This window comes from Pithys albifrons, chromosome 9, assembly GCF_047495875.1.
Source record: "Pithys albifrons albifrons isolate INPA30051 chromosome 9, PitAlb_v1, whole genome shotgun sequence".
Taxonomy (NCBI): Eukaryota; Metazoa; Chordata; class Aves; order Passeriformes; family Thamnophilidae; genus Pithys; species Pithys albifrons.
In genome coordinates this window covers 27,386,106-27,398,186 of record NC_092466.1, presented here as the reverse complement: position 1 = coordinate 27,398,186, position 12,081 = coordinate 27,386,106, and the positions used below count along the sequence as shown (strand labels likewise).

The window sequence follows — 12,081 nt, the reverse complement described above, 5'->3', positions numbered from 1 at the left end:
GATCTATGATTAAAACAAAAAGTTTAATGAAAAATTTGAAAAATATTTTATTGTATTTACAGAGACAGTTTTGTATAAACTAGCAATATAGTTCTGAATGCAGATTATTCCAAGAAGCTTCCCCTTAGCTATTTTGTGCCAGAGAAAATTTTATTTAATCCACTAACAGTTTAAAGGCTTTGATTGCATTGTGATATAAAGCAAAATTGTACTATAGATATAGGACTTCTTGGAGCTTTTCTATTATCCCTCAGATTCAAATGAACAAATCAGTATAATTTAGGAACAAATGAATAAAGCAGCTGATGCACCAAAACAGTGCCATTTACAGTAGTTGGCCTCCCAGTAAGATGGTGGGGGTAGCTGAAATTCTCGTTGAGAAATGGCATGAATGCTTTTCCTTTGTATTAAATTCAGAGGATTATATAAGAAAGCTCATGAGGTATTAACTCAACCAGCCCATTCCTGTGAAACATTTCTGGCAGTATAAACAAGCACACCCTTGAACAGGCTGCTTTCCTCCCCGTATCACCAGGACACAGCATCACATGCACAACTTCTTGGAAACAACAGCTCAAGCTCTAGAAGAACAAATTAAAGAGTTATATCTCCCAAAATCAGCACATGCTCCCCAGCAGTCAGTGACTCCTACATTAGTTCTTCAAGTATGACCCTGTTCCAGAAACAAATGTTGCTCATATTTTCTAAATGTTTTAGCAGTTTGAAATCACAATACACAAGTACTAACAAATATCTTGGGAAAAATACATGAAATGACTTTCAAGTTACTAGGGCATTATTACCAAAGCTCATATGCTATTAGAGAACTTCTTGCTTCCTGCAAAACTCTTTTTCATATAAATATATATAAATATATATAAATAAATCAAACCAAGCAACCACTATTTCTAAAAACAATCCAGAAAAGTATGCCCACCTAATGGTATCTTGCAACTGAAACTCAAAAGAAGAAAAGGAAATAATGCTGGCATCACTTTGAAATGTACTATCTGATCATATCTGTCAGAACTCAAATACTGAACCCTGAGCACCAGTGAAATTCATCAGAATTGCACATCAGAGGCTGCATCCTTCTGTACAGCTCCAGCTGAAACCAGTGAGAGCAGAACAAAAAGATGAGTCAGGAGGAAGCCCCATGGGACACAAAAGGCCAGGGTCTTTCAGAAGTTCACTGTCTAGGAGTCAAAGAAACAGCAGTGACTAAAACTCTAAAAGGTTTCAGCATTCGAAGTGAAGAATTATATTGAAAATTGAGCAGTGACAATTCTGATGGGCACTCTAAGTGCAGAGTGCTTTTCCCAATCAGAAATGTATTCAGTTGTGCTTCAGTAGGACTTAATTGATCTAAAAGAAATTAGTGGAGGAATTCAGTGAAAAGGCAGTATATTCAAGATTGTGCCAGAAGTGGATTGATCATTCACACCATGGTTTCTCTCTCCTTTGACCTAAGCACTCCCATCTCAGCAAACTGACATCTCTGGAGATTTCAAAGGCCCTTGAGATTGGATGGCACCATTGAACAAAAAAGGGACAGCCCTTTTGGGGATGTGAAAATAGCTCTAGGAAAGAAGCTTCCAATAGATGGAGAAACTGAAATACTCTTAACTGAAGTGACATTGCAGCACAAAAGCAAAATAGTAAACTATTAAAAAACAAACAAAAACAACACACCAAAACCAAACCAACCAAAAAAGAGTTCCAGGGGTGCTAGAAAAATTTGTGGGGGCAGGAGGGACACACCCAAACTCAGAATAATTCTACCTAGATTAAAAGATGACAGAAGAAAGCAAGTATTGCACCTATTTGTGATGTTTGCAACCACCAGTGTTCTGAAATTTAAAAAAAAAAGTCCACCTCATACAAAACCTACTGAATCAAATCAAGGAAATGTAAGAAAATACAAGAAGTGCAATGACCTAAATAATTCTACATTGCTACAACACAAGTATAAAAGCAGTGTTACAACTCTTATTACACGTAGTAAAAGAAAACCCAATTAACAGCCTTCCAAATCTTCTTCTTCCTTAGATCACATCTGTCTTCCTTCTTCTGCCTGTGAAGCATTGTGTTGGGGTGGGAGTTAGATGAAAGGACCAGAGGAAACTAAGGTAATGATACAAACCTGAGATCTTGAAGGTAAATATTGCTGTTCAGTACACAGAGGGGTCTTTAGCTTCCCCGGCTATTGCTAAAGAAAGAAATGCTAAAATTGATAATGGAGGCCTCATCACTAATAGTACCTGACAAGTGTTCTCACTGAACATCAACACTTTTTAAATCACAGATCTGTAATAATCTGTATTTGCATATCTTTATATGCACTATGATACATGACTATTCTGGAAAAACAGTATTGTGTGATTTTATAGATGTTTTATAGTAAGCAGTAGCACAGGGAAAACCCAAGCCTATGGCTACACAGGGCAGGGAAACTGGTCACTAACACTGCTGACAAGGCTGAGCTTACCTGGGCTGGTCTATGTGCTTTGCTTAACAGTTCTTCCAACTGATTTACCATTTTCTTCAGTTGTGCAGGAATTATCCAGCCCTGTGTTTTCAACATTTAATTAATCACTTCTTACAGTCACTGTCAAAGTACTGTAGGCTAAAAGATACCTAATGGAATAAAAGCATTTTACTAGTTACATGGGGAAACACTAAACTTTTTAACATAAAAATACTAATTATCAAGAAGTCATGAGTAGGTTGGTTGATTAGGAGGGTGATCTTTCTCCAAGGAACTGAAATAGGTCATACAATGCATCAAGTAGAAGCAAACTCTAAGTTTGTGCATATTTCTAAGGCATACAATCTAAAATTTATTCACTGCTGCATTTATAATTTTGGCATCTTTGTTTTGTGGACATGCCAAGTCAGGCTATGAAACATTAACATTACTATCAACACTTGCTTTCATAAAGAAACCCACATATTCAACATTATATTTTATTTCTTAATCTTATTTCCTCACTTTGATTCTTTGAATTCAGTCTTCCAAAACAGAAAGGGAATAGACATGAGAAGGTAAAGTATTTTTGCAACAGTTCCCTCATTCGGTACTGCTCTGTTCTGGTGTATGGATTACCTCACAAGGTTTGTCTTGTTCTCTTTCTCTTTTTTCTCACTTTTCCAGCTGTTTCTGACATGGCATTGTAAGAAGTTCCCATGCTGCAAATCCCCTTCACCTACTACCAGCACACGACAGAGTGCTCAGCTGTTCTAATTTCTACGATTAGTAATTAGCTAAATCCCATATAGCTTTTTAATTTCAATCCATATGGCTTTAAACATAGCAAAGAGTCAGTGAACAGTGGCAAGGAAGAGCCAGAGAATGAGGTTGTCATGTGGGCTACTACAGCTTCAGAAACTAGACTTTGGTCAATAAACCCCAAGTTAGCTCTCAGTTTGACTAGAGATGTCAAAGGTATAGCTAATATCACATCTGCACAAATATTCTGCAATATTTCACATAATAATATAAACATCCTTTTCTATTTCATGAATCCTTGCCCTTTGACTCACATTCAAATTATATTTAGTTGCATGCCCCTCTGGTATTCGATTTAACACAAAATTATGAGTTCAATATCCATTATACAAATCTATGTCATTGCCTAATAACTGAGACAGATTTTTCTGCTAAATTCTCTGAAATTGAAACTATTATGTTGCTACAAAATGAGTTTAAAATAATTGAAACCTCTTACTCTAGCTGCTTACTATTAAAGAATACATAGCCTTAGTGCAATAAACCAACACACATACAGTCTTGCTAACTGTGAACAAAGGAGCAAAGGGAAGAGAAGACATGGAGTTTGCAGCTATAAGGAAAGAAGCTTTTGTAGAGACAGTATAATGCCCTCTGAAATCTCTCGTGGGACCATGGCCACTACAAACAATATGCTGTTAGGACTCCTGTTCCTCACCTCAGATTCCACAAGCCATGGCACTCTGCAAAGTTGCATTTGGAAGCACACAAATTCTCCTACATCCAGTGTGCTCTACAGTTCTAATTTTATAAGCTGTCAACATACCTACACCAAGTGAAGTACCATAGGCCTCATATGTTATTGACTCAGGGCTTGATTATCAAGTTCCATGAGATGTAATTATTAGGTAAAATATGCATTTCCCATTGCAGTGCATTTGATTCATTAATTTAAATGTTATATTAAAAGTTAACTTACATTTTCTACCTACACTGCAGGTGGTTTAGAGCAGGGCTGACTGTCAGGCAAGAGAAACATGCACACAGCTCTCTCATATAAAGCTACTGAGATGATTATAAAGTATCAAAAACTAAATTAACATGAAAGCTAGCTACCAAAAGGTAGGCTAGCTTACCTGCCAACCACATTTAGTAATCTCTACAGCATCTATATCCTACCACAATCATCAAGAGGACAGATAAATCAACCTTTCAACAGTGACAAGCTAGCAAATGAGTAAGTTATCATTGTCACTCTGCTCTACATTGATTTCAAGTCCTATTAAGTCCTTCTGAGACCGGAGCGCCAGAAGCAAACGGAGAACTCAAGCCTTTGTGTCCACATTTATTCTGTGACTTGTAAAAAACCCTAACACTCTACCATCTGCTCCTTTTCCAGTCATTCCTTCCTTGTTGGATACAGAGACCTGCATTACATATTGTATACAAACATCCAGACAAAATCAGCATCGACTGCCAAAGAGTTCTGATTATCATCAGCTATTTCACTTCCAGGCACCTGTGATATGAGACAATGGCACCCTGAGTTACTGCTAGCACTGCATCTCGCTGGCAATTCCAGCTGCCAGGGCATTTGGGGGTTATGGCTATTTCTGGGCATCGTATTTTTCATCCTTAAACAGTTTTTATGCAGGCAAACATAGTGCTATGCAGTAAATATACTCTCGCTCCTGTTTTTACAGTATAATCCCTTTGTTTCCGTATGAGTTATGATTTTTTGGTTTTACATAACTAAATCAGCCTTTACAGAGACTCTTCAACAAAACAGTTGTGAAAGATGTGATTAAAAACATTCCAGCAATTACTTAACTCCACTGAAGAAAAAAATGACCCTGAGAACTAAGACTAACTAGAATTTTCAAATTCTCAAAAACATTCAGATTAATTTTCTATTCATTAATGACCAGACAAATTCTGTATGTCTTCTGCTTTACCATCCCCCCTTTTTAATTTTTAAGTAAAAATATTTTATATTCTATTTAAAGCTTACCAAAAAAACCCAAAAAAACCCACAACAAAAACAACAAAAAACCCCACAAACCACCCCCCTCAAACAACACCCCTCCAGTTTTATGTACCTGAATAAGCAGTGCAATTGAGGGCAAAATAAACGGTCAGTTTTCCCCTCCAATGCAGTACAAACTCACAAAACATGAGAAGAGCAGGGTGGGCTTCTAGCAGTGTAAATTCCAATGCTACACAGACCCCAACCTTCATTCACACTTGAAGCTACAATGAAAACAGCATGACAGAACAAAGTCACTGTTACCTGCATGTCAGAAAAGGTAAAGGCGGTGCTACAATAGCATCAACAAATTCGAACTCTTGCAACATTTTTATTATATTCACTATTTTCCCCTATTTCATATTAAAAAAAAGATTGAAACATCTGTAGCAGTTTCTTGCTCCAAGAAGCATTAAGATGCAGTCTCACCCTTCAGTTCTCTCCACTCTGCAATTAATTGGTTTAGATAATACAGACTAAGCATAATTGTAGCAATCATCTTTCAATTAAAGTCTCTTTGCAAGACACTAGCCTCAGAATAGAAAACAGAAGTATTCCTTAGCTTTCCTACACTCCTGTATCAAATACATGTTAACCTAGGTTATCTACCAGTGGTAACTGGCACAGAACATGAAATTTTCCATACTAAAGCTGCATCCCTGTTTTATCACTCAGCTTAATTCGGTATATAATTGAAACTGAAATATCTCCTACCTTTACCCGTGAGAAATTTGGGCAATATCACAAGCACTTTGTGTCTCACTGTACCAGTCTGATGGTCGCAAAGCAGTCAGCTTTGCACTGCTAAACAAAACAGCTTGAGGTTCAACAAATCAGCAGTGTTGGCATCTGATATAGCTAAAGGAAGGGGGAGGAGAGTCAGTGCGAGATGTCACTGACAACTTCATTTCCACTTCTGTGGAAATTAAATGTAGGCTGGGACACAGAAATGGAACATAATTAGACATAAGAAGTAGGACTGCAGGCTCTGGTTGACTGAAGGTATTAGTACAGTAAAGAAAGCCAATTAAACTAGTAGTTTAACTTACAAAATGCAGCATTAATAACCTTGATAGAACTATAAAACAACAGTAGAAGTCCAGTTCTGGAAATGCAATACAGAGCACCTCCAGTGGTAGACAAATTCCATTATAAAATCTCTCAACTGGAAAATGCATCACAAACACTGTTCTAGTGCCACTGCACTGGGGAAGAACATATTGAGAAGCAACAGCTGTGATCACTGAAATATGAAAATACAATGAGTGATGCTGAATTTTAGCGTGTATTTTGGAGATTTTTAGAATTATATCTGTTACATGGATTGTCCTAGGTTGTTTACATTTTAGGTGAGTTATTAAAGCTCTTTCTCACAGATTCTTAAGCTTTCTCATTGCCCTGCCAAGGTCTTGGTGTTTATGAAGAATCGTCTGCAGACAGCTTTGAGACGAAACACAAGAACAAGGCCTAGCGGTCCTGGAGCTTCCCCAAGGGGCAGTTCTGAAGACCTCTATGGGTGGGGCACCAGGGGAAATGAGAACCATGGTTGATCACAGATAACATATATGCTAATGGCTAGAGAGGTTATAAAACTGTAACAGCACTGTCACACATGTGCACGTGCCTGTGCCCAGGGTGCGTGGGCATGACGGTGCATGTGCACCTTGAAAGCTTTCAATAAAGGTGTACCATCTATCTTTCTCCATTAATATTGTTTCTCAGTGTCTATTTTCACAGGAATTCCAGCAACATGAGAAATTAACAACTAAGAAAACATAACAGAAAAACTGCATTATCCTCTTTTGATGGCTTATAATTCTTTAAAGCTTATACATACAACATATGTAGCCAAAACTGAGGAATTGTTCTACCTTGCACCACTTACACATCTTTCAACCTGCTAACCAGAGTAATAAGTGCAATATTTCACAATCATTATTGTGTTCGGTTATTTTTAATGACGCTTTATAACTAGTAGGAGATTTATTGTCTACTCAGAAGCTGCCCAATAGGCAGCTAATGTATCATTGCTGCAGCTGTCTCTGAATTTGTCATGTTACAAAGCTGACTCAGACAAGAATTTTGTGCCAAAAGATCTTTGGCAGCAGCAGCAAAAATCCTAGTAATATCCCCTCTGGAGAGCACAAGTGCTACTCTTGGAAGGGTGGAAAAGGCAAAGAAAAAAAATAAATCAGCCGATAAATCAAATAAGCTGGTTTCAAAATGCTTCAGTAATCACTGTCACAAGTTCACAGGAGATGAACCCTATCACTAATCAGTTCTTCTAATAACATCCCATTTTAGTTTTCTGGAAAGAAGTCCAGGCAGAAATACTTAGTCATTACAGCATTTTGCTCCCTCCTCTTCCAATGAATGGTTAACTTTTGACTTTTTTTTTTCACAATCATGTTGGTTTTTAAATTATTCTCATGTAATGTTGCCCAGGTTGCACACATCTGTACATAGATACCTAAATATGTCAGATTTTAAATAATGGGAAAACTGGATTGAAACAGTGGTTCTTTACAGCAATATTTCACCTAGTTCATACTTGAAGTAGGTTCAAGTTTAGTGCTTAACTGGAGATAAGACGCAAGTGTCTGCCCTAATCAAGATGCATTTGCTTCTTAGCCATTTCCAAGAAAACATGAAGATCATTTCCTTTACAAACTATCTGCCCTGCTGTTCTCCTATATAAATCATACCAGAGCAAAGACTGATTTATTCTTCCTTTCAATTTCACTCAGCCTCTTACTCCACACCCTTTCCTGGCACCCTTCATCAGAGCTTGCACAAATAAATCAATCAGGTGCAAAAGCATAATTTCTCCAAATATATATATATATATATATATGGCATAGGGCAGCAGGTTTTAAAAGGAACATGAAGTACGAGGCAGGGGAAGGAAAGTGAGAAAGACAACTAACAAAAAAAATGCTGAAAATTCAAGATGTCCAAAAAAACCTGCTCACACTAACAATTAACAACTCCCTTCAAGAAAGAACCACTGAGAATTCTAAAAAAACCCACCTTATATCTCTATGTAAGCCTATTTTTTGCACTGCAAAAAATATAACACGGATGAGCTCAAAGCTGAAGAGGTATAACTCATTAAATAGTGGAGTACTTTAAGTTTGTAAATAGGAAGAATTCAGTATTTATTTACATTATGTATGTATTTATATCTATATAAATATGTAATTTCATAAATCAGTTGAAAATTCCACTTAATCTGCTATAAACTGGGGTGTAAGTGCAACACTGCTTTCTTTCCAATCAGACCTCTACTATGCCAAGGTTACCAACATTATTCATTAAAAGGGGAAAAGTCTCCAGCGTCTAACCAAACATTAAGCCTGGTTTGGAAGTACTTGTTCAGAGTGAAATTACAAGGTAGTTCATTTTGAATCTGCATTTTATTGATTTTTTTTCCTAAGGAGTTATTTTTACATCGCCTCAGTTTTCACTTTCTTTTTGCCAACAGTAAATTTAGGTTGAATGCTCTCAGAAGCAGCAATGTGTGATGGTTTGGACATAATTAAAACCTGAGCAAAAGCAGGGAACTTGGGAGTAGGAAAAAGTACACATTCAGAAGTTCTAGAATGCATGGGCATGTGAAAATCATTGGCTTCAACAGAACATTGGGTTTAAGTAGCCACTTCTGCATAGGGAAACACCTTATTAGTGTAGAGTTGTTCCAACAGATCCCATGCCAGTTCCCTCGAACAGTCACTGGCATGCACAAGATATATATATCCATGTCTAGGCGAAGGAGAGAGTTAGAATTTCTTTTCTTCCAAGTTAATCTCATTTGTGCTGCAACAGCCTCTGCAGGGCACTGGAGGCTGGAGTAAGCTAGAACAATTTTCAGACTATCTAGTTTGCATGAGCAATAAGGCCGGCATCTGCTGGCTCTAAAAATAAATATGATTAAAAAAAAATCAGTCCTGAGATGGTGGAATTAATGTTTCACATCCCTTTTGGCAGCTTGTATCTCTCCATTTGCCAGCTACTCTGTTTTCTTGCTATTTTCTCCAGTTGAGTATGCTTCATGGTTATTCAGAAGATTTATGTATTTTCTTATGCTACTGCCTCAGTAATGTCAAACATGCAAGATGATAGTTTCTGCTAGATAATTCTCTTCCCACTATATGACAAGGACTTCAAAGACAGAATGAACATCTTGAGTCTTTATTATCCAACTTCCCACTTGAGCATACACTGCATGCAGAGTTTGTTTGAGGTGGCAACTTGATAGCAAAGCAAGACACAGAGCACATCAGTTCTGCATATCTTGTCAATGCAGATGAGCTGTAGGAATTCAGCATCAAACAAAGGGAGCAATACACCCTGTCACACACTTAATCATAAGAGTGGCAGACTTATCTATGAGAACACATGAAATATGGATATTACTGTAAATCTCTGCACATTTTAGTGGTAAATCAAAGTTCAAATCAGGAAGTGGCTTTTGAGTACCAAGAACTAAATCACACCTGAACTGACATACAAATGAAAAATTCACTGAAACACTGAAATCCAGTATGGATTTTCAGACATCCTCTATGACTGGATAAAGTCTCGGCTGGTATCAGAAAGGCCCACAGATCTGTTGCATACACCATGACTACCTAGACAAGTATCTGAATAGTGCTAATACTTGGGACATTCCAAGAAGCATTTTAAAAACCTTTGGATCCTTAATTACCTTAAAACAGCCGATTAGGGCTCCTAATGGTCATTTCAGAAGACAAACAGATCACTGATGCTGTCTTTTTCCATGCCAACATGACTGCACATGAGGCCATGGGTCTGAGAAATCTCACTTCATACATCACATCTCAGCTCCGAACCTGCAGTGTCCTTGCATGGGCAGCAATGTAACAACTTCTGCTGATTTTTGCAGGCTCACCCTTCACCACAGCACTGTCAAACAGAACCGAGATGTCTGAGGACAGCAAATAGCCAGGCAAACAGTTGAAAGCTTGCATATTAACGAAACTTTGGCTGAAATTCAGCCTTCTAACAGCTGTAGTCATGTCCATGCCATCTTGAAAAAACCCCGAACTTCACTCCTACGAAGATTTGCTTTGGTGTGCAAGTTTTTGCTGCCCTATTTTAGTCGTCCGGAAGGAGTCAATGCTTCACATCTCTCTCTCTCTCTCAGGGTGATGCTTAATTTTTAATGAATCGTAATTAAGATCTGAAGCCCCACCCTCCCATCCACCCCCGCAGAGCTTACAACTCCAGCAGCCACCTCTTCCCTCACTCCAGCACTGGGGGCAGAATGTACGGGGTGTGGGACCCTCCCACCTCTTCACAGAATCAGAAAAATGAAAACACCAGGAGCACATCAGGAAGCAAAGCAGATTGGGGCATTATTTCAAAAGCTGTGTACTTTGAACATTCCTTGAAATGCCGGAAGAAATCTGAAGATCTGTAATTTTTTCAGTTTTCATATCTGGGACACATTATACATAAGGAGAAGTTTCAAGGGTTGAGAGTTTAGTGTTCTGAGATATCCTAAAAGTCAGAGTATAGCTAAAATGAGGACAGAATGTGCCCTAAAACCAAGAACAGAAGTCTCACATCGTAGATGTTAATATTCTCCATGTTGCTGTGAGCTATATTTGATATTATTTGTCTAGCATCAGAGCTATGCAGAGTACTTCACAAAATGCAGGAAATGAATATCTACTCCTAGAAAATTTGTCTCCCAAGTTTTAAGAAAAAAATACACCATGTAGACGGTCATGAACTGCAGAGGACTACTGAAGCAGCTTTCCCCCCTCTGATTATTATTCGAGTTGTCTTTACAGATGGCCTTTAATGAAAGGCTTTAATGACTGAAGAATTACATATGCAGTCATTGCAAACATTTAAGCTTTTAGTATCATGTTCATAATTACGACAAAAAGATTAAATAAAACCCATCAAAACCAATAGCAAAAACCCACACCACCATTCTTATTTTTTCCTGTAGACTCACAAAAGAACTTACAATCTTCTCCCCCTACTCAGTTTTCAATTTCACTGTTTCCATACTGCTTTCATCTGGGTTTGTTGACAGACATGCCTTTCCCAATCCCTTTTTGAACTGGAGGTGTCTAATTTTGCAGATCGCCTTCATTGCTTTCCATTCATTATTGACTCTTCTCATATAATTACGGTATTCAGGAATCTATATATACAAAAACATCGTTTATTTTCACTAGAACAGAGGCTAGAGCTAAGGATATATATTGCTTGTCTGCAGCAGTAAGAAGATTTAGACTGGTGGGTGTCCCTATCTCTGATTGTTTACAGAATCAGGCAGGTGGCATCAGTATTAACTTTTGACAGTCATATGCAGGATTTGTGCTTGACAGACTGAAGTCATTAATCTGACAATTTTATAATTCGCCTGTTTTTTAACCAAAATTCAGTCATGCACATGTATGTATGCATATGGATACATATAAGCACTCTGGCTTGCATATTTATGAATGTATTAGTCGCTTGGCCTGAGATTTATGGGATGGATTGCTGGTAAACAACTTTGGCATCTCATTTCAGTTTTATCTGGGGAGCATCAATAACATGAAAAAGACTAAAAAATTATTCTGTGCTTCAGCTAGTATTTTAGAACTCCAATATCCAAGACCTCCCTCCCCCTGGAGACATTGGTATTTCAAGAGCTACAAGTTTACTTTGATAGAGGTACTAGAAAAAACAGCAAAGATCTACTTCATTATTTTCAATCCCAGCAATAAACATGGTATGTTAAAGGCTTCAGCACATTAGTTACTGATCTTAAATCTCTTTAATGATATGAAACATTTTAAGA

The 12,081-nt window shown here is 37.6% G+C and overlaps 1 protein-coding gene and 1 long non-coding RNA gene across 2 annotated transcripts in view; one reads left to right on the top strand and one right to left on the bottom strand.

Moving 5' to 3' along the window:
* Positions 1-6,832, top strand: part of LOC139675742 (uncharacterized) — a 38,656-nt gene extending 31,824 nt beyond the window's left edge. The window contains exons 3-4 of the long non-coding RNA XR_011698533.1: positions 2,050-2,129; positions 3,155-6,832. This is a non-coding gene — a long non-coding RNA (uncharacterized lncRNA). The remainder of the gene's footprint in view (positions 1-2,049; positions 2,130-3,154) is intronic.
* The window catches only part of NRG3 (neuregulin 3), a 345,753-nt gene that overhangs the window by 214,987 nt on the left and 118,685 nt on the right, over positions 1-12,081 (bottom strand). The window lies entirely within an intron of this gene.